The following is a 24,923-nucleotide window of genomic DNA, read 5'->3' as shown; positions in this document are numbered from 1 at the left end:
TCGAAGGCCTACTGAGTGTGCTTCAGGTTTATCCATATACAATAACTTAGTTTTGGACATTTTCGTTTAATAAGGTGCTATGTGTGTGTTGTGTTAGGAGAAATTCCAGTAATATTTACTACAAAGGTTGTTAAAATAATGAACTTTTTGAAATTTGTTGAAGGAGGTTAGAGTCTCCCCAGTAAAGCTCTCTCCTCCTTTCTCTGCACTTTGCAGTTCACCGATTTCCCTTTTCATTTAATATATCAGATTTTGCTTAGGAGATTGCATCCAGAGATGGCCTTGAAAATGATCTGTAAGAGGAGAAGTTCTGAGTGTTGAAATGCACTCGCTCAAAAGAGAAAATGTGCTCTTGGAAGCCTAAAAGCCTGGTCTGATTTAATTTGGACTTGACTTGCCAGAGATATAATTTTGAGGCCATTTGGATTATAAATCTTAATTGCCTATTGAATAATTTCCCAAGACTAGGTTGGATGATAAAGCAGTGTGTAGTGCTCTGATGAGTGCTGTCTTTAGCATGGGACCTCTGTGCCCCTGGAAAAGTGTGAGCTTGTTCTGGTCTGAGAGAGAAGCAGTGTTGTGTATTTCTGTCCTTCTCTTCTGAGGCCTTGTGACAAATACATTACCAAGTAGGAATTCACCAGTCCTTGCTCCAGAATTCCCCATCACCTCAGCTAGAGGTGTTTTATTTTTTTCCTAAGGACTTTGTCCTTTTATGAACATGAGATTTTATTTGTCCGTGTTGAGGGTTGTCAGGCAGAGTTTCTCCTGGTTTTCCTAAGGGTGTTTGACACAGAAGTAGGCAGCCCCGAAAGCAGAGCTGGGGCTGTGGCCTTCCGGTTGGCGAGTGCGCATGCTTTTCTTGCCCCCACAGAAAACGCACTCCCTGTTTCTGCCAACATAGTTGACCGAGATAACCTGTTTTTTGATGTAAGTAAGAGACTTTCCTAGTGTCTGTTGTTTGCTCTGCTGGCGATGCTCATGTTATAAGGCTCGGGCGGAAGGAAATGACAACAGAACAGAGGGGAGCGTGCAGGCCGAGCTTAGCTGAGACATGCCGGGAGCAGCCAACTGTCAGGCTGGATCCAGGATGCTTGGGTCTCAATCTTTTTGGCAAGGATAGCAGCAGGCAGGGCCAGAGAGGGCCGGAGAGGCACAGTGGGTAGGGCCCCAGCGGCACTGATGGAGCCCCACCAGGGTAGTCAAAGGGTCTGTGGCCTTTGTAGGGTCTGTGTCTCTTTCATGAGACGGGGTGTCAGTAGTGGGAGGGAGGAAGCCGTGTGGAACTCAGAGCTCTTCAGACTACTGTGAGACCACGAGGAGTGCCTTTACACAGCTGGGTGTTTTTTGTTTGTTTGTTTGTTTTTAAATTCTATTTTAGATGATAGATATATAATGAAGGAGGAAATGAGATAGGGCCAATCATTTTCACTTCAACATTTGTTTGACTTTAATATTTTTTAAGACCATAATTGGAGGAAAGAAAATAAAACTCCCCTTAAGTTTAAAAAATAATGTTTTAAACCTTTGTGGTCTTAGCTGCCTGATAGATATGAAATCAATAGCTTTGAGCAGAGCTTTCTTATATCTATTCTCACAGTTACTGTTGTCGTGCCTTTTATATCTGATGGCAGCTTCCCATTGTCAGTCTTTTTAAAATTGATTTTGTTTTATATTTACCCAAGAATTTGTCACAGCTATTCGTTCAATAACGGCACTCCCAATTTCTATTCTTATTTGTTTCCCCCTTTTGATCTGAAAATCCACTGAGATGGAAGGAATCGAGAGGTGTGTAGGGAGGAGTGTTCGGGGGGAGCTGGATTAGCTGGGCAGCAGACGTGAGCTGTGAGAAAAAGTCCGCAGTCTGCTCAGGCCCTTGGCTTGGTGGGAGCCCAGCCCGTTTGTGCCCTCGTGTCTTTATCCGTAAAATGTATCAAAATCCTTGTTTGGAAAGCACTTCATATGATTATTTTGAATTCTGCTGTTTTGATATCAAAATGACATCAGTGGATGAGCCTGTTTCACTCACATCCTTATATGACACCATCTGTGCGCTTTTTCTTACATATTAATATTTGCGCGAACAGCTTTTAAATTCCTGGCCAGGGGATGCCAGCTACAGTTGGAACCACATTACACAATTTTTTTCTTTTACTTTGTTATTAGACCCAATGGAATTCCTAAAATAACCTATTTTAAAGTTCTAGTTTAATGATGTTTAGTTGAAATTACGTTTCTATTTTTTTAAATAGGAATAATGTAAGTAAATAAACTATGATTAGAACTTGCTGAAGCAACAGCTACCGTATCATTTAAAAATCGTATATCTTTTCGTATCTATATTGGGAGAAAGTACCAGCACTGTGCCTTTTACGATTCAGAGAGCCTGTGGCCGACCATTTGAAAACTGTATGCATAGATTAATTAAGAGAGAGACTTTTATTTTTTATCACCATGCATATTTGAAGCCAACTTGACATTTCCTTTTCAGAGCCATTGTTTTAACGTTTTATTAAAAATCTTCCCATGACAGTATGTGTCTCACACCTTTACCCACTAACGTGATCATCTCTCTGTCTATAGATATTCACCACCCCGCCCAACGCCACACTGCTGACAAGTGCCAGCTTCTGTTGTTTGGGGACAGTTTTACCGAAGCAGTGCTAAATTAAATTTAAAAACAATGCCCTTGTCACATGTAAGTGGAATTCGAGAGTAGAGCCTGTTGTTGGAATTATGTAATCAGCCACTTAAACCTTAGTTGTAGCAAGTGGCGAAAAGCACCACAAAGGACAAGGTCTGTCTCACCAAACTGGTGAAAGGGGTGGTTAAAGTAAGTCGTGCATTTTTTTTATTGTGATCAAGAATATATAACATAGTATTTACCTTCTTAACCATTTTTAAGTGTACCATTCCGTGGTGTTTAGTACATTCACATGGTAGTGAAAGGGCATGCATTTTTATATTGCCCACTTTTTTAATTTTATTTTTGATGAGGAAGACTGGCCCTGAGCTAACATCTGTTGCTAATTTTCCTCTTTCGGCTTGAGGAAGATTGTTACTGAGCTAACATCTGTGCCAGTCTTCCTCTGTTTTGTAGGCGGGATGCCTCCACAGCATGGCTGATGGGTGGTGTGTAGGTTCACGCCCGGGATCCAAACCTGCGAATGCCGGGCCCCTGAAGTGGAGTGTGCGAACTTAACCACTACACCACTTAGCCAGCCCCCTATGTTGCCCATGTTCTGTCAAGCCCAGTGATAACCTTTTTTTCTGAATTTATTGGATTGTATTCTCTGATTTGGGGGTAATAGTTGGAGACAAGTCTAATATTTTCCTCTTAGTACAACAGAAACAGAATTTGCAGTTTCTGCTCCAGAGCTCCTGTGTGTATTTTATTGTTGGCTTGGTTAAGCGGCTGTAATGTTATGTCATTAATACATTGATTTTGGCACCCTCACCTTAGCAAGCTTTTCCACTGCAATTAATTGTACTAAAAAACTCTGGCGTTTATAAGCATTCAGTGAAAGACATCAGCTTTGGTTATTCTGGTATTTACTTCTCAGCCCCTCCACCGGGGCTTCTGGAACTTTGGATTATGCTTTGCATGCACTTAAGAACCACAGTGCAAGTTCTGAGTGTGGGTACATAGGCCACACTGGACCTGTTAATAAATAAGGCAGTCTCATTTACTTCATTCATTATTTAAGACAACTTGCAAGCTGGAGTTGAAAACATGCCGTCTTCATAGTGAAGGTATTTACAGAATACAGCTCAGCACAACTATTTGCAGTCTTGTTAGTTTCAATCTCTGCATTACGGAAGGTTTTATTACATTGGGTAAAACAATTGAAAAGCCCGTAACCCTTCTGACCCCACTTGCTTCCACCTCCCTCCTTTCCGTCACCTCTCATTGACTGTACAGGAAAATGTGTGTGATTTTTTTTCCTTCTCCGAAAAGTGATATTTCCTTATGGGAATTCAGAGCACTAGAGCTAAGAGAACAGCCTGGGTTGTGTTATTACAAGCCAGTAATGGGAAGTTGGGATAATGTGGTCACAGCCCCCCAGCACTGAGCCGAGTTCTGTTTAAGCTCTTTCACTGTTTCTATCCCATAAGCCTCTGTTTCTGTCTGTTTCAGTATTCTCTTGTAAAGGCATTTTCTAAGCTGAAAACTTGGCTGAACAGTTGAGAGTCGAGGTCTCTTTCTCCCTAGGAACACTCTGTATGATCTCTTTGACTATATCTAGGTCGTAGGAGTATAAAACCTAGAGTTTTTGTTTAGCTGAAAAAGGGAAATTGAATTTCTTTTTTGGTTTCTTTTTCTTTCTTTCTTCTCTCTCTCTTTTTCTTTTTTTTTTTGCCTTTGTTACTAAGCAAGTGGCTCCAGTTTTAACTCATTGCTCATCTTGCCTGTTAGAGAAAGAAACATCATCAAACCATTATGAATCGCATACACAGCTATTATTCCTCAGACTAACTTTCCCACTTCGCTGGAGCCTCTTGTGGGGTCAAAAGCCGTAGGGTAGGATGTGGTATTGAACCTGCTGCCCCTTGGAGCAATGCCGATTTTTGGTTCCTCTTGATATTTACAAATCAATTGGATGATTTTGGGGAGAGATTATTTAGACAGGGCAAACTTTTTACTTGTTTGATGTGTGTGGGAGAGAGAAAAGGAGAGAAAAAACCCCTGAACCTTGGATTATTAATAATTGATTGATCATTTTCATAATCTACTTGGTTGAGCTATTTGAAAACCCAAATCGCACACCCCCAGGTGGCAGAGGTCTGAGCCCTGCAGTGGCCTGATAATTTTAGCTCTACATTTGATTGCTGATCGATCTCCATTACAAAAGGCAAAGATCCCACATAACCAGGGTGCCTTCTCACCATTGACTCTGCGCTCTGGGCTGTCCAAAGGACTGGGAAGTTGTAAATATTGACCAGAGAGATGAGGAGTGAATGCTCATGAGTGTTCTAAACCCAGGGAAGAAAAGTGATGCATGGACACTAAGTGTACATGTTTAAAAAAGAGTGTGGTATAGAAAGCTGGAGTCAGGAGTTACCTGATCTTGAAGCAGCCCCAGTGTCTCTGGGCTTGAGCCTGTCAGATACAAACTGAGGGCTTTGGATCCCATCCTCAGACAATCTTCTCCCAGCTCAGAAGTCCCACAAAGCTTCAGATACAGAGATAATGCAGTTTCTACAGCAGCTGTGAAGTCAAGGGTGGTGCAGAGTGTGCAGAGCTGGCAGTGTGAGAATCTGAGGACCTTTGGTGTCACAGTGTCACATGTGCATGTTTTCAGTGTCTGTTCTGACAATTTCCCAAACCATGTCTTTTTAAATGTGACCTGCTAATAAGGCTGGTGGCATGTTAGTGTAGGCCCGAAGAGTCCAAGGTCACAGGATCACTTTGAATCAGAACCACAGAAGGAGAAGGGGCCTTAGAAATGTTCTCCTCCATACCCGTCTGCATAAACCAAGGGCAGTGAAGAGAGTCGCCAAGGCCAGGACTCATTCAAGACAAAGAGGGGACTAGAAGCTCTTCCTCCTAGCATCCAAAGGAGCTGCCACCTCCTCTATTTTAGGATTGCCCCTCTGTTCTGTGTCCTTGCACTAAACCTGACTCCAGCCCACCATTTTAGAAGCAGCAGAGATGTGAAGACAAGCTTAGTTTGGCTAAGTCTGTGCAAATTGGTCTCTACTAGAGACAAAGTAATTAAAAAGTGCATGAGCTTCTGATCCCAAAGGAATGACCTAATCTTCACATAGGAAGAAATGCATTTTTTGTTTAGTTTATTGCGAATTTTTTTTTAAACTTCAAGTCTTCCTCCTCTAAGCCATTCGTGCACAAAAGTCAAACTGCAGAGAACAGCTGTTGTGAGTTGGCAGCAATGAGGGACGCTAACCTGGTGCCCACTGGACCATCTTGGCAGGCTGGCCTTGGAGGGAGAGCAGGGCCGACAGAGCAGAATGAAGGCTGCTGCCCCTGGAGCCTTTGCCACAGTCAAGGGTGGTTATGTAATGGAGGAACCCACACCCTTTGTACAAAGTCTGTCTTCGCTCCCTTGTGAAAGAGCTGTGGCCAGAGAGTTCTTATTCTTCGCTGCCTTCTTTTTATCCCCTGACTTCTCATTGCCCCAGGATTGATGGCTGAGCTCAGTGTCTGAGCCAGTGAGCGGGCTTAAGGGTTGTTGACTCACATCCAGAATTCGTTCTGCTACCATTTTGTATGTTATCCATGGTCTGCTCTGAGACATACCTCTGGTTTCATGCAGGGCTTCTCCCCAGGGAACTGAAAGGCACTTTACAGACATCTGCTTATTTAGGTTTAAAACCTCGCTCTGAAGTAGGTGGGAAGGTCTTGACAGGCTCAGAGGGCCTGTCAGGTTGATTGGCTTGCCCGGGGCTCTCTGGTCAAACAGAGGGTAATTCGGGATAGAACCCTGTCCAATGTCTTGCTTAGGGCTCTGTCTGCTCAGCCCCACTTGCCCATACTGGAGCTCGAGAGCCCAGATAATATTAGGAGAAATGTAGAGATTCAAATAAATGTTCACAAGTCAAACAGCATGGCAGTGGGAAGGAGGCGGACTGGAGCTTCATCTTATGTCTTTCGCCTTCCATCATCATCTCCTCCTTCACAATCTGTTATCCTGTTAGACGATAAGCGATTTGTGGTCCCTTGGGAATGTAGCATCTTCTAGAAGAAAAATATTAATAATCATACACCATTTAGAGTCCCCGTTTTCTTGCAAATAAGGAACTATTGCTATTTAGCACCCCACACTTTCCTGTAATCTTCATATCCCAACAATTCTCTGGACAAACACACATACCAGAACTCTATTTGTGTGTGTACAGTGTGTCTATGAATATATAAATACATGTATAGAACTCCACTAGGTGTCTATAAATATGTAAATATATGTATACAATTCCACTAGGTGCGGTCCTTTTAGACTTAATTATCTTGAATTGTAAAATTTTCCTAATAACTTAGAATTTACTTCCTTAAGCCACCTAGACTTTTTTTTGAGATATAATTGACATATAATGTTATGTTAGTTTCAAGTGTACAACATAATGTTTCGATATTTGTGTATATTGTGAAATGATCACCACAATACATCTAGTTAACATTCATCACTATAGTTACAATTTTTTTTCTTGTGATGAGAAATTTTAAGATCTACTCTCTTAGCAATTTTCAAATATACAATGCAGTATTATTGACTATAGTCACCATGCTGTACGTTACTTCCCCCCTCAGACTTTTTGTTGTTATTGTTGAAGAAGATTCGCCCTGAGCCAACATCTCTTGCCAATCTTCCTCTTTTTGCTTGAGGAAGATTTACCTTGAGCTAACATTTGTGCCCATCTTCCTCTATTTTATATGTGGGTCACCACTGCAGCATGGCTGAAGAGTGGTGTAGGTCCGTGCCCAGGAACCAAACGCTTGAACCCAGGCCACCAAAGTGGAGTGTGCTGAACTTGACCACTACACCACAGGGCTGGTCCCCCCACTCAGACTTTAAGTTGTGTTTTAATCGTTCTAGATTCCTCTTGATGAGGACCTGATGAAAGGTCTTCTCTGAGTAAGCATTAGAAGACGGACTCCATTAGCCAACCTGGCTGCTCAGAGACCAATTGTGTCTGTCATATTTGATCAGTTCTCAACATAGACAAAATTTATATTATCATAAGTGAGGCATTTTTGAACAATTCCACAGCAGTGTAATTTAAACCAAAAGATATTAGAATTTGGTTTTCAACCTCTGAAATGTAGACCAATCTAAAAAGATAGGCTCTTCTAAACTGGTCTTTGTCATCAAAGTTGTCTCTACTTCATGTGCTGTAGACACCCAGGATGCCAGGTGGCAGAGGGGCCTGTGCCTGAGTTCTCTGGCTGTCACTCACTGTGGGGACAGCTCGCTTCCCTTCTCTAGCTTTGATTTACTCCTCTGTGCAGTGTGTGTGCAGGGGTGGAAAGTGGTAGGCAAGGGAGCTTGACATGATAGCCTCTAAATTCTCTGGCAGGGTTTGAGAAAAAAACAAGCACTTCTCTCCGAAAACCTCAACCAAACCGAAACCGCCACACCTGTTTTAGTCTGCCCCTGGTCTCACTTCAGAGCTCTGCTGCTGCCATCCCAAACTCAAAGAAAATTACGGAAGATTTTGCTTCTGGGATGCTTCCCTTGCATTCCTGCTTTTGGCCTTTTCCCCTTGTGACCCTTCAGTCTCCATCCTCTGTTTCTGGCAGTGTTTCTTATCCCCCACCCCACTGCCTCCAGCTCACAAACTCTCACACACACACACTCAGGCAAGTGTCTGTCTGGCTGCAAAGCCCTTTTAACAGATTGCAATGAAATCTTGGGTTGCAGGACCTTATGCGTTGACTGTCATTCCCACTGAACTTGGCTTGATAAGATTAACACTGTCAGAGAGGCAGCAACGTCTAGGAACCTGGTGTAACTGAAAGTAGCCCTGGCGGGGAGATGGGAGGTGGGGTTCATATCCACACTCTCACAGTATCAGAACCTGGGATCCTGGGGGAGCCATTTAATCTCACCAGCCAGTTTCCTTATCTCCAACCTAGAGGTTGCGGCTTGGAAGGATGCTAACCTGTGAAAGGCTCTGTGGTTCTGAATCAGTCAGCCATGGTGCTAGTGTTTCCTTTTCTGTTCTGGAATTCGCCCTTGCCTTCTCTGCCGGGGCCAGTGTAGAGCTTGTCCCAGTTCTCTTGGTGGTTTAAGCAGCAGAAGTTCTATTAGTGGATTTTCTCTGAGTCCAACTCTGCAGTTCAGGTCAGATGGCTTTGCAGGTCACCTGCTCCTTGCCGTCCTGGGTGGCAGTGCTCCCATGGTTTCCCAGTGATCGAAACAAACTTGTGCTTTTTTCCTAGAGATGGTTTTCTTGACATGTCCTGTCTCCCTGCAGTCTCGCGTTGCACCCGCTAATCCACAGGTTCACGTCTGATCAGAACACCCGCTATGGTGTGTGTGTTCTGACATCTTCAGTCCACTCTTGGTCCATTCCTGCGGGTGGTGCTCCCAAGGGATTTCTAACTGGCTCACCTCTTTGGCCAGTCTCCACCTTCCAAGGTCCCCAGAACAGGAGCTTGCACCAAAATCAATTCTCGTCTTTCTGCCCCCATCAAGTTTTCCTTTCATCCTGCCTGGAATAGTTTACCATATGTTTCCAAATTGTCACGTGGGCTGCCTGCCATCTAATTCAAACTTCATACAAACATTAGTTCAGTTCAACTAGTGTTTGTTGAGGACACTGGAATGCTACAGACAAGTAAGCTACTGTATGGAGGCAAGGAGCCCTGAGTAGCTAATATCTAGTGGGAGAGATAGATGCATAAACATCTAATTTTAATATAATGTGGTAAGGGCAGTCAGTGCACATGAGGCTACAACCCACATTTGTTTGGTGATTGTTTCAGCTTCAGCCAGCCATGCGGCCATTTACAGAGTGTTTCCTCCCAATTGTGCATTGTTTTCACTGTTTAACAGTGAAAGGTGTAGACGTGTAGACTGGGTGTGAACAATCCCCTGTCCCTACTTCCTGTGATGGCAGTCACCCAGCTGAGTTGTGTTATTTTCTCTCTCTCAATAATTTTTGCTATTCTCCTACTCCATTTGAGCAAGCTGCCTACCTCTGGAACCAGCCTTTCCCTTCTGTCGCCATGGGAGGGCTGGAGTGCCACTTGGCTGAAGCTAATCACTCCACCTCTATTACCGATCCCATCCTCTTAAACTTGTCTCTGTCAGCGACTTTCCCTCACTCACCTCTATTTTCAGTCTCTTTCTCTTGTAAACATCAGAGTTTAAGCAGGGCCAGGTCTCTCCCAGCTTAGAACAGTTTTCCTTTAGCACCGTTCCCTCCCTCTCCATCCATCCATCTGTAGTCTCTGCCCTTCCTCCTCTCTCCATTGAAAGCCTGACCTGAGAAGAGTGGTCTGTATTCGTGTCTGTTTCCTCACCTTCTAATCCAATCTCAGTCCACTGCGTCATCGAGCTCAGTCTCCCTCGCTGTCCCCAAAGACCTTCTCAGGGCTAAATCTAAGGCATAGTTCTCTGTCCTTCTCTTACTTGCTTCTTAGCAGAACTTGGCCTCATTTCTCACTCCCTCCTTTGGTTTTGGCCTCGATGTCACTCACTTTCCTGTCTTCTCCCAGTCCCTCTTGCTGCTGCTTCTTAGGCTGACTTGTAGGCACCCTTTTCTGTGCCCCTAAAAATTGATGTCCCTTGGGCTTCTGTCCTAGGGCTGCTTCTCTTCCTGGGCTATCTTTGATTTACTCCTCAGTAATAGGGCGACCTCAGTCTCATCTATGACTTCTGTTTCCTTCTACATGCTAATGGTGTCCTAATCTATGAACTATCAGTGATGACCTTCGGGCTCATATGCCCAGCTGCCTACTGAACGTTCCTCTTGGATATGTCATAGTGTGTCACACTCAACATTTCCAAATTAAATTCATCATCGTCACCCCATACCCATGTCCTGTGTTCCCTGTCTTAATGGATGGCACCATTGTCCACTTAGTAATATATGCCAGGAACCTTGGCTCCTCCTTCTCTTTAACCCCTGTATTCATTCAATTACAAATCTTGCTGATTCATTTTCATAAATTTCCAAATTTCTTAAATTTGTTCAATTCTTTTTAACTCTACTGCTTTCTTTCCTTCCTTCCTTTGTTCCTTCCTCCCTTCTTTCCTTCCTTCCTTTCTTTTCTTCCTTCTTCCTTCCTTTTTCTATTTCCACTGGGGTCTGCTCTGTGTCATGCTAAGTACTTGGGATATGGGGTGAGAAAGACCAATCTGGTATCTTCTCCTTACCAAGCTTGCAGTCTGGGAGGAGAAATGAACATCAAACAAGTACTTCCATAAACAAAAAATTAATTCATTCTACCATCATTTTTGCCTAAAATGCTGCGGCTGCTTCCTACTTGACATCCTTACCTCCAGTCTTGGCCCCTCTCAACCTTATGCCACACTGTGCTGGAGTGGTCTTTCTAAAATGCTGATCTTATGTCACTGCTTCTAATTGCCCTGTGGCTCCTCCCATCTCTTAAAGTCCAAAGTTTTGTTTTGTTTTTTTAGTCTAAAAGAAACAAAACCAGATTGTCACTGCATTGTTGTATAAGGAATCATATGACTATCACATAGAACCCCGAATACACAGATCAGCATAACATAATTGCTTTCTACACCAGCAGATCTATAAAGGAGAGCAAATTATAACTGGAAGCTTGCTTGGCGATCTTAGAATTGGAGCAAGGGCACTTAATTCTGCATTTAGAATGTTAAATGGCATTAAGCTAAGCTTGCCTGAGGCATCCATCTCCATAATGGGAGAGCCTTCACAAAGGCAGTGCAGAACTTGAAGTGCTTTGGCCCGGACCTGTGTCCCCTGGATGGACACTCCTTTTTCTCTCCTTCATTCACTGCCCGGCACCAATTCTGATTGACACATTCTTTCTTCGGAAAGGTTAGCGCCTTTAGCCAAGCTCTGCTCAAGCCTGGGAGCCTTTGAGATTTCTTAAAGTGATTTTGCACATGTTTTCTTTGAAGTGCATTAATTTTATTGTGTGGAATTCTATTAGAAATTAACTTTTTAAAAAAGCTATATTCGAATGTGATAAGAAAGGCAAACAACATAAAGGAGTGCGTCATGGAAAGTTAGTTTCCCTCCATCACACCCTCCAGCCCTCCAGTCCCTCAGCCCCCGCTCCAGGGGCAGCTTTGGTTTTAGTTGTGTGTCTGCCTCCAGAAAGAGTCTGCTCGCATACGTGAGTATATATCTATATCTTTTTTGTTTGTATGCAAATGAAGCCATATTATACCACTGTTCTACATCTTGGTGGGTTTTCACTCAACAATGTGTCTTAAAAATGTTTTTGTGTCAGCATATGTACACCAGCCTTATTTTTTTCACAGCCACACAGTAATCCGTTGAAGGAATAGACTCTATTTTACCAACCTCCTTTGAACAACCTTGTGTTCAAGTTCTTGCGCACATGCATGATTTTATCTAAAGGAAAAGCTTCTAGAATATGAATTGCAGGGGCGTTTGTGCCTTTGAGAGATATTGCCAGGTAGTCTTGCAAAGAGACCACCTCATTTCATTGTCCCACTCAAACTGGAAGCACCTGTTTTTCTACAGCTAAGCCAATACTATTTGCTATCAAACCTTTTGACCTTTGTCAGTCATGTTCCTGGGAAATGATATTCACCATTGTTTTATTTTGCAATTCTGTAATTATGATCCGGGTTGAAAGTCTTTTTATATGTATGTAAGTCATCTGTCTTTCATTTTCAGTGAACTACATTGTCATATCCCTTAGTTATGTTTTTTTTCTATTGGGTTTGGTGACCTTTTCAAAAAATTGATTCATAAAATCTATTTAACGAAAAGAAAATTTATACTTTGCCTACTGTTCTTCTTGTCTGCCGATTTGATTATGAATTTTCTTCTCCTTTTTTTGATAATGCAGAATTAATTTTTTTTTTGGTAGTAAAATTTGTTATTTCCCTTCTGGCTTCTATGTTGTAAATGTGGCAAGGAGGAGTTGCTCCCTCTCAAAGAGGATAAAATAAGTCTCCTATATTTTCTTCCACTACTTTTACTATTTCATGCTTTTGTGTTTAAAGCTTTGCCTTCTCTGGATTTTTGAAATGTAAGGAGTGAAGTAGCAAAAACCAATTTTTATTATTTTTTCAAGATAGCTAATCAGCCAATCAAGTCTCTTGATAGCATTGACTATATAATTCTACCTTTCCCTCACTAATTTAAAATAACGATTTAGTTATATACGAAGATCACCTTTATATTTGGTCCTACTTTGGGATGTATCCTATTCTGATCATCTATCTGTCCATTTACATGCCAGCACTGAACTTTTTATCTCCTTTCAGAATTTTCAGGATTATTCTTACATGATAATTTTTCTGTATGAATTTTAGGAATTGCTTGCCTAGCTCCACATTACATTGGTGTTTTAAATTAAAATAGCATTACATTTGTCTGTTTAAACAAGTCTTAAAAGCCCTGCATCCTCCAATTCAAACCTCTAGCCTCATTTCTTGCCTCTCCCTTTCTTCAATGAGATGATTCAGCCACTCGGAGCTTTCACTTCCCCTGTTGAGCTGTGCTCTTACTTACCTCCCAGGCTGCACACTGGCCATCCTCTGCCCGCCCGGAGCACCGTTTCCCTGCCTCCTGGCTACCTCTGGCTACCTCCCTCTGCCTGCCTACCTCTGGGCTATGTGTCTCCACCAGGTACTCGCATAGCCTCCATGCTTCTCAACCCCAGCATAGGTCACTCAGCATCATAGATGCATGCCTGGCTACCTGTCTGTACATACCTTTAGAATACAGGCTGCATGAAGGCAGGGACTGTGCACATCTTGCTGACTGCTCTTCCCCAGCTCCCAGCACAATGTCCTACATCTCCACATTATCCACACACGCACTCCCCTACAAGTCTATCATTTAGAATTCCAAATAAGAGTATGTATTAGTTGTTCTTTGGGCCAGCAATATGTAAATTTTGCGATGTGACTTTTATAAAGTCATCAGGTTAAGATGTTGGTTTAAATAAATAATCTTTATGGAATTAAATAGCTCAATGTTGGCTCATGCACAGTAAGAAATCAATTCATTGTAGAGCCACAGCATAGCTGGAAAGGAAGAAAGGCAAAGCTTTGATGAGGCAGGCTGATTACTACCCAACAGGAAGGAGGGACAGGGAAGAGTCGGGAGGATGCCTGCAAGAGCGTGAAGAGCAATGCACCGCGGGCCAGCTAACAACAGGGGTAAATCCAGGGAAAAGAATCATTCCAGGGACATCTGATCTCCAGCAAACGGATAGTCCTAATGAGAAAGATTTGTGTCTTTTCTGTTGTGTCAGAGCTTATAATGGCTATCCCTTTGGATCAACTGCACTTCTCCTTGCGACTGCATTTATGGCACTTCACTTAAATGTGATTCTGGCGTGAGATTTCAGATGTGATTTATCCCTCTTGTAGTAGGGATGGTAGAGATTTTTCATTTTTCTTGAAGAACTGCAGACACCAGGAGTATCAAAAGGTGGTGTGTCTGGTCCAGTTGAATGGACCATCTGATGCACACACTTTGTGCCTTGGCAATCAAGGTGCGATGGGCTGATCCTAAGAATGTTTCATAGCTTCCTTTGTATTTATAATAATTAACACTATCAAGAACCTTAGAAATTTTGATAGTTGTTTGAAAAACTGATCATAAAACAACTGATAGACATATGAGATTGAAAGGCTTTTAAAAATAGAGTGGGGAAGTATATAGGTGAACAGATTGTGTTGAATAATCCAAAAAGACACTTCTCCCTTGAGATAAATAACATCCATTTATTTATGTTTACACAATGCAGTGTGTTCATAGTATACATACAAATGAAAATAGTTTAGATTCCTTCTGTATTTTGAAAGTTAAATTTTTAAAAAGGAAGGGACCTTATGGAACCAATATATAATGTTTAACTCTGATAAGAAAAATCTTATTCTTGAGTTATTGGCTCTCAGGGTAAGTCTAGGTGACCCTCTGGGATTTAAGTTCTTAGCCATCTCATTTATTCTTTCAGGGAATTGCTTTCTCACCAATAAGAAGTGTCTTCTGGAGCATAACCGCCTGGTGACTTGAGGGCGCTATTGAGCCTTTTGTCTCTCCACCTCCCTCGACCCCAGCCTACCCTAGAATCCACCCCGTCATTCCTCTCCTTTCATTGTGTTTTATATCCACACAGAGACAGTTCAGAGGGCAATAGATATTCTGTTGACGTAGTTATCTCTTCCCGTGGACAGCTGAAATGGAAGACAGGAATGACTGTTTATACATGCGTGTGTTGACTGCTTGATCAATTCATTCATTCATTTAGTCAATTAGTCCATCAGCAAGTATGTTTTGAATGTGTCCTCCCACCAGGTACTTTTCTGGGTCTTGGGTTACAAGATCTAGGCCAACTCCTGCCATTTGTATGGCCTTTTGAAGGGCCTCCGTAGAGGTCCCCAGTCAGATCACTCCTACTCTTCTCTCTCGAAGCTGTGTAGCCAGTCCGGCCTCGCATCCCAACTCCATCAACACCAACACAGATAGCGCCCTTGGGCACCCCCCCCACCATTGTGCCTAGGGATGTGCACATCTACGGTATGGCATAGCCTCAGGAGGAGAGACACACAGAAAAAGGCTGCACAGGGCCTGGGAGTGGGCTCAGGGCCTTCAGGTAGGGAATTGTAGGATCCTAGTAGGTTAAGAAGGAAGATGTGATTTCCAGGTAGGAGCATCCTGTTGGCCCTGAAGAATCCTTGCCTCATATGGAGGAACTTGGCCAGAGAAGTACCAGAGTGAGGGCCTCTAACATGCCTAGGCCCACTACCCAGAGCTAAGGGCACTAGGGACAAGGCTGTTTGGGCCTCTGCCTTGTGGATGTGGCCTCTGCATCATCATAGTTTTGAGCTATGATGATGCTCTGAATGGAGGAAGTGCAAGACTTATGCCCTGGGAGTGGGCAGTGGGGTGACCAGACTACCAGACTGCTCCTCCCATTGCAGTGGCCCCCTCTCTTGACGGGAATTCTCAAGCATGGGGGACCATGTTTCCCACCAAGACAACATGTGCAGAATTCGTCCCCTGACTTGTATTACAACAGGATTTGGGATATCACATACACGGACAGATTAGCAAAGCACAGATCCGTCCTCAGCAGTTAATGGGGATTGTTAAACACCAGCAGCTGTGAACTTCCACCTTGCTCTCTTCCCCATACAGATTTTACTATTACCCCTGAAAGGTTCATATCTGAACATAATATTTTAAGAATCAGCTCATTATGGCTGAATATTTTTGTTTTTACTGGCACCCTAGGAGGATCCTGGGATTGTGAAAACTGTGCCTAAAAAGTTCTTCTCCTCATTATTTCTTTTTTCCAAATTGAAAAATCACTGAGTATGTCCATTTCTGTGTATAGGTGGATGGACAAATTAATTTTTCATTTTCTTTGGGAGTTTGCATAGGGGAGTCATATAGGTCGTGAGGCAGGATAGCTTAAGAGACCCCCTGTGAAGTTGACTGCTTCTGCTCCTTTGGACTAGTTATTAAAGTTCTCTCTGTGACTCAGTTTGCCCATCTATAAAAGAGGGCAATAATGGAACCTTTCTCTGGGTTTCTGTGGGGTTAAAGTGAGTTGATGCATGTAAAATGTTCACACCAGTGCCCAACACAGAACATGAGCTCGGCAGTTAGTTTTTATTTTGTTTGGCCAACTTCAACTGTATTTTGAAGGAGAATAGACTCTGTAGGGCTGAGGAAGGACAGGAAAGCAAAAGAATCTGCCTCAAGTATGGCTCTGGCCAGGCACTGGGGCTGAGGACAGATGGAAAAGGGCGTTGGTTCTCTTCATGGCAACCTTTGCATGTCCTTTCGCTCAGTGGCGTATTCCTCTCATCTTGAGGGACCTGGCATGCTCAGCTGATTGGGATGTTGATCATTTGTGTGCTGAGCAGTCGTGGGTCAGATTTAGCCACTATTATTCAGGTCATCGTCTTTGTTCTGCAACTTTGCTGTGTTCGATGGTCCTGGTCCATTTTATTTACGAGGTTGTTTCCAACAGCTCCCCTGGGCTCGGGGGGTTCTCAGTCAGTTTCTACTCCATTTTCTCTTTTAACTTTCTTTCTTACTCTTTAATTGCAAGGTCTTTACAAAATGTATGTCTTCTTTTCCTTTGTGTTTAAATTCTGGTAAAATATTCATCACATGAAATTTACCATCTTAACCATCTTTAAATGTGCCCCTCAGTGCCATTAAGTGTGTTCTCACTTGTGCAACCGTCACCACCATCGTCTCTGGAACTCTTCTCATCTTGCAAAACTGAAACTCTGTACCCTTTGAACAACAGCTCCCCATTCCTCTCCTCCAGCTCCTGGGGACACCGTTCTACTTTCGGTCTCTGTGAATTTGACTACTCTGAGTCCCTCAAAATATACATCCTTTTGGACAATGATGTATTCGTTGAATTACAAGTTTTTATAAGGGATTGGTTTAGGATTTTTAGATGCACTCACACTTCCTTTCTGCAAAATAGCTTCTCTTTATGTGGCCTTACACCACCACTTATGACTTGGATCCCTTTCCAGCAGCATCTTCGTAGTTTAACTCTGAAGAATTGATCTCTAACCTTCTTTAAAAGTGACTCAAGATTAAGATGTGAAGGGAAGCGAGGGAGACCACATGGAAGTGTGCTCATGTTCTCTTGCTCTCTTTACTCCCACAGCCCGTAATGTTGGCTGGAAAATTGTGCCGAAATCCAAGCAGACCTTCAGAAAGAGCCTAAAATCTTACCACTTGAATCATTCGCTTTTCTTGACGTTGTGCCTGATGCTCATTTTTCTCTGCACCGTGCGTGACCTATCCTGAAGCTGGAGCAGAAATATTAGTTCCAAAAATTCTCTTCGAATGGAATGATTTGGCCTGACTGGAGGCCAAGAGCTTTCAAAACTGCGTTCTGCTGTGATTAGTGCTGACTTGAGTGCTTCTTAGACTTCTTAAGGCCTGGGCTAGTCGTGGGAAGTTCTTTTTCACTGGTCACCAGTGAAACATTGATGGGGCTGAAAGAATGGGGAAAGAGAAAAAGACATTTTTTTGAAAATATAATTTTTGTGTTGAGCTAGAGTTGCAAGAAGATTTTGCTTTTTTTATGAACAGTCACTGTGAAACACAAAAAATCATGGATGAAATGATTAATAACTCATTTCTTGAAAACAAAAGGTAATTACAATATCAGCATATTGGTCATAATGACCGCTTAATTTGTATTGAATGAATATTAGAAATGTTACAATTAATCAGTTTATCATTAGACTTTGAATAACTGATGATAATTATTTTATGCAATAAGGTTAATGAGGTAAAAATGAGAGAGAGGGAATGAGGAATAGAAAAAGAGACTGGAATTCTCTGCAAGTGATTCTAATGGTTGACATAGTTGCTGTAACTGAGCGCAACGTTTGTCCTCAACTTCCTGGCAGTGAAAAGAGAAGCTCATTATTAGGAAGGAGAATGCCTGCTAATTCCACAGGAACATAGCTTTGTCTGGCACTATGTTCTGAAAGGAATTTCTATTGCAGAGACAATGAGTGATGTAATTCACAGCTTTTATGAAAAATGCAGAAGTAGAGTTCATTTTCTTCTTACTGAGAAAGCCAGTGAAATTTGGGCGAAGTGACAAGGACATGAATTCTGCAAGAAGGCTAACGTGGTCCAAGAATTTAATACCCCTGTACTCTAATTATAAAACACAATGCAGGAGCTTTGCCTCCCGTTCCCGCATACCTTGTGCTGAACCAGCCTTTGGTAAAAGCTGGGCTGCAGATGATTTGAAGTTGTCCCCTCTGACCAGAGCCTGGAAAATTTTAATCTCTGTTGCTGGTTAAGGCCAGATCCATTCTTTTTGGAAACCAGACAAGCAGATGGTGGGGCTGACATCCTTTTACAAAGACCAAGCAGCCCGGCCTGCGTGCTCATCCAGGTGGAAGCCCCCGACCGCGGACTAGATGAGGTACCAGAGGGCAGGTGCAGGCTTGCCGGGGAAGCAGCCCTTTGACAGCCCCAGAACTTGGACAGATGCTCGTCTGAGACCACAGAGTTCCACCCACAGAGCACAGCAGAGATGGTTTTAGCCTAGAAGCTCTTAGGAGCAGGTGTGACCAGACGGCTTCCCAACCGTAAGAAAAGCCCCCTCAGGCTCCTGGGGTGCCCCCAACTCTGAGAGGGATGGCTCCTCATGGGCCTGCCAGGATGAATTAGCTGCAGAGCGTCCCCCAAGTCACCTAGTCAGCCGACTCGTGTTTCTGGTGGTTTCATATTGACTGATGTTAAAGGACACCTGCCCAAAACAGAGGACACCTGCCCAAGATAAAAATTTTGGCTTGAACATAACTTAAGCCTCCTTCTTGACAGGAGTTTGGTATCAGGACCATTTCCATCCTGGGGCTCTTCATTTAATCTGGTGGAAATATGTCATGGTTCTTGGTTATTGACTTGTCTTTCCATTTACTATGGCGGATTATTGAGACCTGTTGAAAGATCTGAGACTTATCGTGAAATATATAATGATATTAAGTAAATTAGTGAGAAGGAAAACTATTTTTTGCTCTTCCTGGGATTTATTTACCACCGTACCCAGTAGAAAATTATCCTCAGCTATGTCTCTATCAGTTTTAGTTTAGTTTTTCACAACAGAAGAAGCTTCTAAAGCTTCTGGAACAGGTAGAACTAACTTTTTTAAAAAAGTGAGGTACTTTTATTGTGGCTTCTGTGTCATTTTATTTGAGAGGCTCACTTCAGGGATCTCTGTGCGTGGAGACGACATATCAGTGCAGGAGAATGGTTGGAGCAGCACTGAAGTCTCAGAGGAAATTACAAGCAAGATTTAAGTCACGGGTCATAAAATCTTTCCACAGGCCGGTGAAATGGCCGAGGTCAGTCAGGAATGTGACCACCTGGAAATGCACCCTAAGCCCCCAGGGGCAATGTTACTCAGCTCGCCCTGACTGTTGCCGGGAAGAAATGTTAGTCCAGTGTGGTGGGCCTTCTGTTTTTTTTTAAGAGCATATGGAAATTCAGATTTTTAAAATGTGAAATCTTCCCATTTGGAAAAGTCTAATAAGAAGATGAAGGTACCCGGTGTTGACTAGATCTGGACCACTTGCTGCCTTTGTGACTTCTGGTTGATTGGTTTATATGGTTTATGTGGCACATTATGCATAGACCGGGATCCAATCCTAAATCTCCATGGGAGACTATGCTAATACGTCAAATGAAACTTACGTTTTCCTGGTGGAGACTGATGTGTTTACGGAGAAAGCCAAGTTGAAGGGGTTTTTTTCAAAGTTAATTTTTCTGGTTGTAAATTGTGGTGTTGCTGGTTGGAAACCACCTTGTTGATAGAGGAGGATTAAAAAAATGCTATATAAATACTCATAGAAAAATCCAGAGTGTAATTTTTTTCTTTGTAATATTTTGCTAAAGTTTTCCTTTAATTTGTGGGCTCAAGGGAACTGAGACATTATCAGGTCCAAATTTCCTCTTCCGCAGATATGGTCTCTGCAGGCAAGGTGAGGTTAAGTTCACCGGCTAGTTAGCGATCAAGCCAGGCCTTAAACCTTGGTGTTCTCCTCATTGTTAATAATAACTAGCATTAATTGAGGTCCTCGTGTGTGAGAAGGCAGTTTTCTAATTTCCCAAAAACCCCATGAGGCAGTTACTGTTGCCACCTCATTCTACATAGAAGGAAACTGAGGCGTAGGGACTTGCCCCAGGTCACGGGGCTGTAAGAGGTAAAGCAGTAGAGTGTGTTTATCCCTCCACCACACCGCTTCTTATTTTCCAGGCACTTGAATTCTTAAATTCCCAGGGTATCTGGGCTATTCTAGGAAGCTGCAGTCTCAGAGCTTGGCATTATGTAAGAATTGGAAGGAGACTTTTTATTTATCTCCTATTAGCTCTGTGTAAATATAATACATGACAGCATCCTGTAAAATGTCCTCATTCCTTTTCATTGACTAGTGCTTTTAGGCTGTGATCATTTGTAAAGGTCCATTTTGCAGAAATTTTAGAAATTATTCCTTGTCAAAGGTGCAGGATTTAAAACTCCACAGTGCTAGGGGTGTGATATAGTGGCTACAAGCTCAGACTTCAGAGGAGGCAGATATGGGTTCATCTCCTGTTTGGGGACCTATGTGACCTTGGGAAAGTGATCTGGCATGGGTGGACCTCAGTGTCCTCTTTTAAAAGTGGAAAGGATCAGGGGTGGCCTGGTGGTGCACCGATTAAGTGCTTCACACGTTCTGCTTCGGCAACCCGGAGTTCGCCGGTTCGGATCCCGGGTGCAGATATGGCACTGCTTAGCAAGCCATGCTATGGTAGGTGTCCCACATATAAAAAGTAGAGGAGGATGGCACAGATGTTAGCTCAGGGCCAGTCTTCCTCAGCAAAAGAGGAGGATTGGTGACAGATGTTAGCTCAGGGCTAATCTTCCTCAAAAAAAAAATGTGGAAAGAATCATAGTGGTCTCCTGGTAGCACTGTTGTGTTAAGGGAGACAAGCTATGGGTAACCTGGTGCCTGGCACACAGTTAGCACTACAATAAAGGGAATTAGTGGTGCTACTTCTTTGCCCAGGACCACAAAGGAGGTGGAAATGCTGACACTAAACAGCATGTGATGAGAGGTTGTTTGAATTCAGGTTTTGAGCATGCTTATTTGGTGTTCTCTAATTCCTGTCTTCATAGCTGGGGTGGTGTGCCCTCTCTTAAGAATGGAGCGATGGACTGAGAGAGTCTTATTTTGAGTCCTGCTTTGGCCCATCATGGATTGACTTTCAAAACTCTTTCTCAGCATTTTCCTGAGAAACAGAAGCAACCTGGTTGTGGACTCAGGGAATAAGGCCTTTTTTTTTTTAAAGATTTTATTTTATTTTTTTCCTTTTTCTCCCCAAGCCCCCCGGTACATAGTTGTATATTCTTCGTTGTGGGTCCTTCTAGTTGTGGCATATGGGACGCTGCCTCAGCGTGGTTTGATGAGCAGTGCCATGTCGGTGCCCAGGATTCGAACCAACGAAACCCTGGGCCGCCTGTAGCGGAGCGCGCGAACTTAACCTCTCAGCCAAGGGGCCAGCCCCTAAGGGCATTTTTTTAAAAGAATTATTATATTCCCTGTGATGGGAATCTTATGGCAGAAAGGATCCTATCAGAGTTGAAATTCTGCACCCCACGGCTGTAAGCCTGGACACACATCACAATCTCTTGTGGAGTTTGAGTTCTATCTACTTTTATTACCTTATTTATTTGTTTACTTGTTTACTTGGGGGTGGAGGTGGGGGGTAGCCAAGGTAGCAGGAAGTGATTCCATTTTGAAGAGTGGCGGTTAGAAATATTCACGGCTGTTTCCATTTCTTTTTGATGAATTGCCAAAGTACAATTCAGGCAGTAAAGTCTAAGTTACAGGGAAATTTGACTTTTGAGCAATCCTGCTGTTAAGCTAGTACACGAGAGGAAAAGATGCATTAGAAACCAGTTTTTATTACTTGAGAAGATTACCTGGAACAATTAGTTAGCAGGTTGTCACAGCCACTGTGAAAGCTTTTAAAATGGGATCAATCCCCTTTCCAGGAACCTGTATTTCAAAAATGTTTCTGCAAATTTTTCCTAAAATTACCTCTTCTCTCTTCTTTTCCAAAAAGCCACCTATAAGCTTTTTGTTAAGCTAAAGGAGAGGAAATTCTTTACCCTCAAGAAAATGTCTTAGTGAAGATCCTGGATGTCAAGTTGAGACTGGCGCGGCTGTGGTGACCATATAAGATAAAAAGGCAAATCACACGGACTCTTCTTATGTTTGAGTTCTTTATCTGTCGACTTTGGGTCACTCTTCAAGGCCTGACCTCCGTAAGCCTTCACTGACCTGCCCAATACTATCTTGTAGTTCCTCCCACGGTGTCCTCACAGGTGCTTGTACCTCTGCTGGGAGCCATCTCGTTTCTGCTCATCAAATACGGTGGCCATGAGCACTGTACCCCAGAGAGCATCACCTCCTTCAAGGTCAAGACCGCAGGATCAGAAGATCCTTGGGGGCCATTTCTAGCCTTAACGTTCCTGAGACTGAGAGTTTGGTGGCAAATACATGCTCACCTTCTTCGGGTGATTAGTTTTTAATCATTTAAAAAAATAAATTTACATGCCACAACTAGAAGGACCTGCAACTAAGATATACAACTGTGTACTGGGGGAATTTGGGGAGATAAAGCAGAAATAAATAAATAAATTAGTAGTTGGTTTGAATATGTTGTATGCTTGTGATCTAAATTTACTTCTAGATCAGACACATTTTGCTTTCAAGATTGACTCTCCGTCCTCCTTTGTTATGGTCCTTATTTGGTTTCCTTGTTTTCTCCGTGATAAGTGAAGTTATTTTCTATTATCACAATCTTCATTTAGCATTTGTTGTGCATCCTTCGTGCAATCTATGTACGTGTCTGGTCTTTCCAGTGGGACAATGAAGACTCCAGGGCACTCGGAGACTCCGTGGATCTGTTTGACAGTGTGTGAGCATCAGCTCTGCGCCCGGAAGTGGAGATGCCGTGAGATGAATAAGACCCCTCCATCTGAGTTAACGGTTCAGTTGGGGAGTCAGATAGGTTAAAAGAAAAATATAATTGTCGGTACAAAAAGTACCTCCATCCCTTCTAATTCTTAATTTTCAAATTAAGAAGTACAATAAATGCTAAAAGAAGAAATGCTTGCCAATGATGGAATAAAAATGTTCTGATGGAAAAAGCCTTTTCGGTGTTGTGTACAAATCAAGCAGTGTTTCAGATATTGCAGGGTCCCAGAACAGATGTAGGTGAATTCAGTGAGAAGCTCCTTGAATATGGGATCCAACTTTTAGGGCAGTAGATGGTGGTCTTGGGATGTCGTAAAAGTGAAAAACAACAGTGAAAAACAGCCCTCATCATATGAGGGCCAAGCAAGAATCCTCTATATGGACTCGAGAAAGGAGGAAGGCATATTCGGGAAACAGGATGGTTGGACGCCAACGATGTTCCAGACAGATTGCTGATGGAGGGGTGGGCCAGAGGGCCTGGGATGCCCAGGAGGTAAGTGAGGGAAATACTTAAGAAATATCGAATTAAAAAAATCCAAATCTACCAAGTCTCTTTGTCGCTATTCAAAGGCTGCTGACTTGTCTGAAAGAGAACTAAGGCATCGGCTGCAGGTTAGAGGGGCAGAAGATTAGTTTTCCGTGAAGAACCAAAGCTTTGCTGAACTCGTTTATGAGATTCCTGTCAGACAAGTGCTGGGACATGGCTCTGGGGGGGTGGCTTGTGCCTTAAAACCCCTGGGGCCTAGGCTTTCCAGAACAGTGGGCATAGGTCAGAGGAGTTCGGAGTTGCCATGGAAAGAAAGCACATGAGAAAGGCCTGTGCCAAGATACTGGGACTTCCCACTGCTTTGTTGGGAATGAAACCCTTCTCAGAGATGTGTTTTATAACTCAGTAAAGAGCCTTCAGAGTTTGACAGCACTTTGACCACAGTGGTGGGAAATGGTTTTCCAGGGGGAAAGCCTGCCGCATTGCCTGCGGGCGCATCTTTCAGTTGTCTGCACTGGCCTGGCTCTTCCTTTCTCCTTCCCGACCCTGGGTGGGTCTCCGCAGCTGCTGCTTTTCTTATAAGTGGCAGTGAGATCGGAATGCTCAAAAGGTCTGGTGTTGCCAAAATCCTCCTGGAGGCACGTGGAAATCACCAGTAGGGGGCAGCCCAGCATGCTCCTTAGTCTTCTGGTTCCTGTCTGGGGCGCTGGGGCAGGGAGCTGAAGGCTCTTAGACCGTTTGCCTTTTGGGGTGGTCCAAGGAGCCAAGACCTTGAGTGTAGGCGTGTTTGTCCACTTCCTAACTGAGCAGCCCTGGTCCAGCTTCCCTGCTCTTGTTTCACTCGTGTGGTTTTCTCTGTCTGTCTGTCTCTCTTTCTGTCCTTCCCTCCCTCCCAGCTCTCCCTCCATCCCTTCTTTTCTTCCTTCCTTCTTTCTTTTTTCTTCATAAATTTAAAAAATTCAAAAAAATATAACGACAACAATACTTCATGTCCTTATATTCAGAACTGACTTTAACATTTTTGTCTTTTTTAATAAAATAGTTCAGTAGTTGAATAAAATAGTTTAACAGTTGAAGTTTCTTTATCCCAGGCCCATTCTCTTTTCCCGAGGTGAACTTCCTTGCAGTCTTGTTTTTATAACTTTACAAATGTCCTTGACTATGAACATGATGTAGTATTATTTTCTGTGTATTTTTAAAAGGTCACATAAATTATTTTATATTATGTGTACATATCAGTATGC

At 43.0% G+C, this 24,923-nt stretch overlaps 1 protein-coding gene across 1 annotated transcript in view; it reads left to right on the top strand.

Annotated features, from left to right (window-relative positions):
* The window catches only part of NTRK2 (neurotrophic receptor tyrosine kinase 2), a 343,863-nt gene that overhangs the window by 2,578 nt on the left and 316,362 nt on the right, over window positions 1–24,923 (top strand). The window lies entirely within an intron of this gene.

The sequence above is a fragment of the Equus quagga genome, chromosome 6 (assembly GCF_021613505.1).
Source record: "Equus quagga isolate Etosha38 chromosome 6, UCLA_HA_Equagga_1.0, whole genome shotgun sequence".
In the NCBI taxonomy this organism is placed as follows: Eukaryota; Metazoa; Chordata; class Mammalia; order Perissodactyla; family Equidae; genus Equus; species Equus quagga.
Note: the sequence above shows the minus strand (reverse complement) of the source record. Positions and strands in the feature narration are given on the sequence as shown.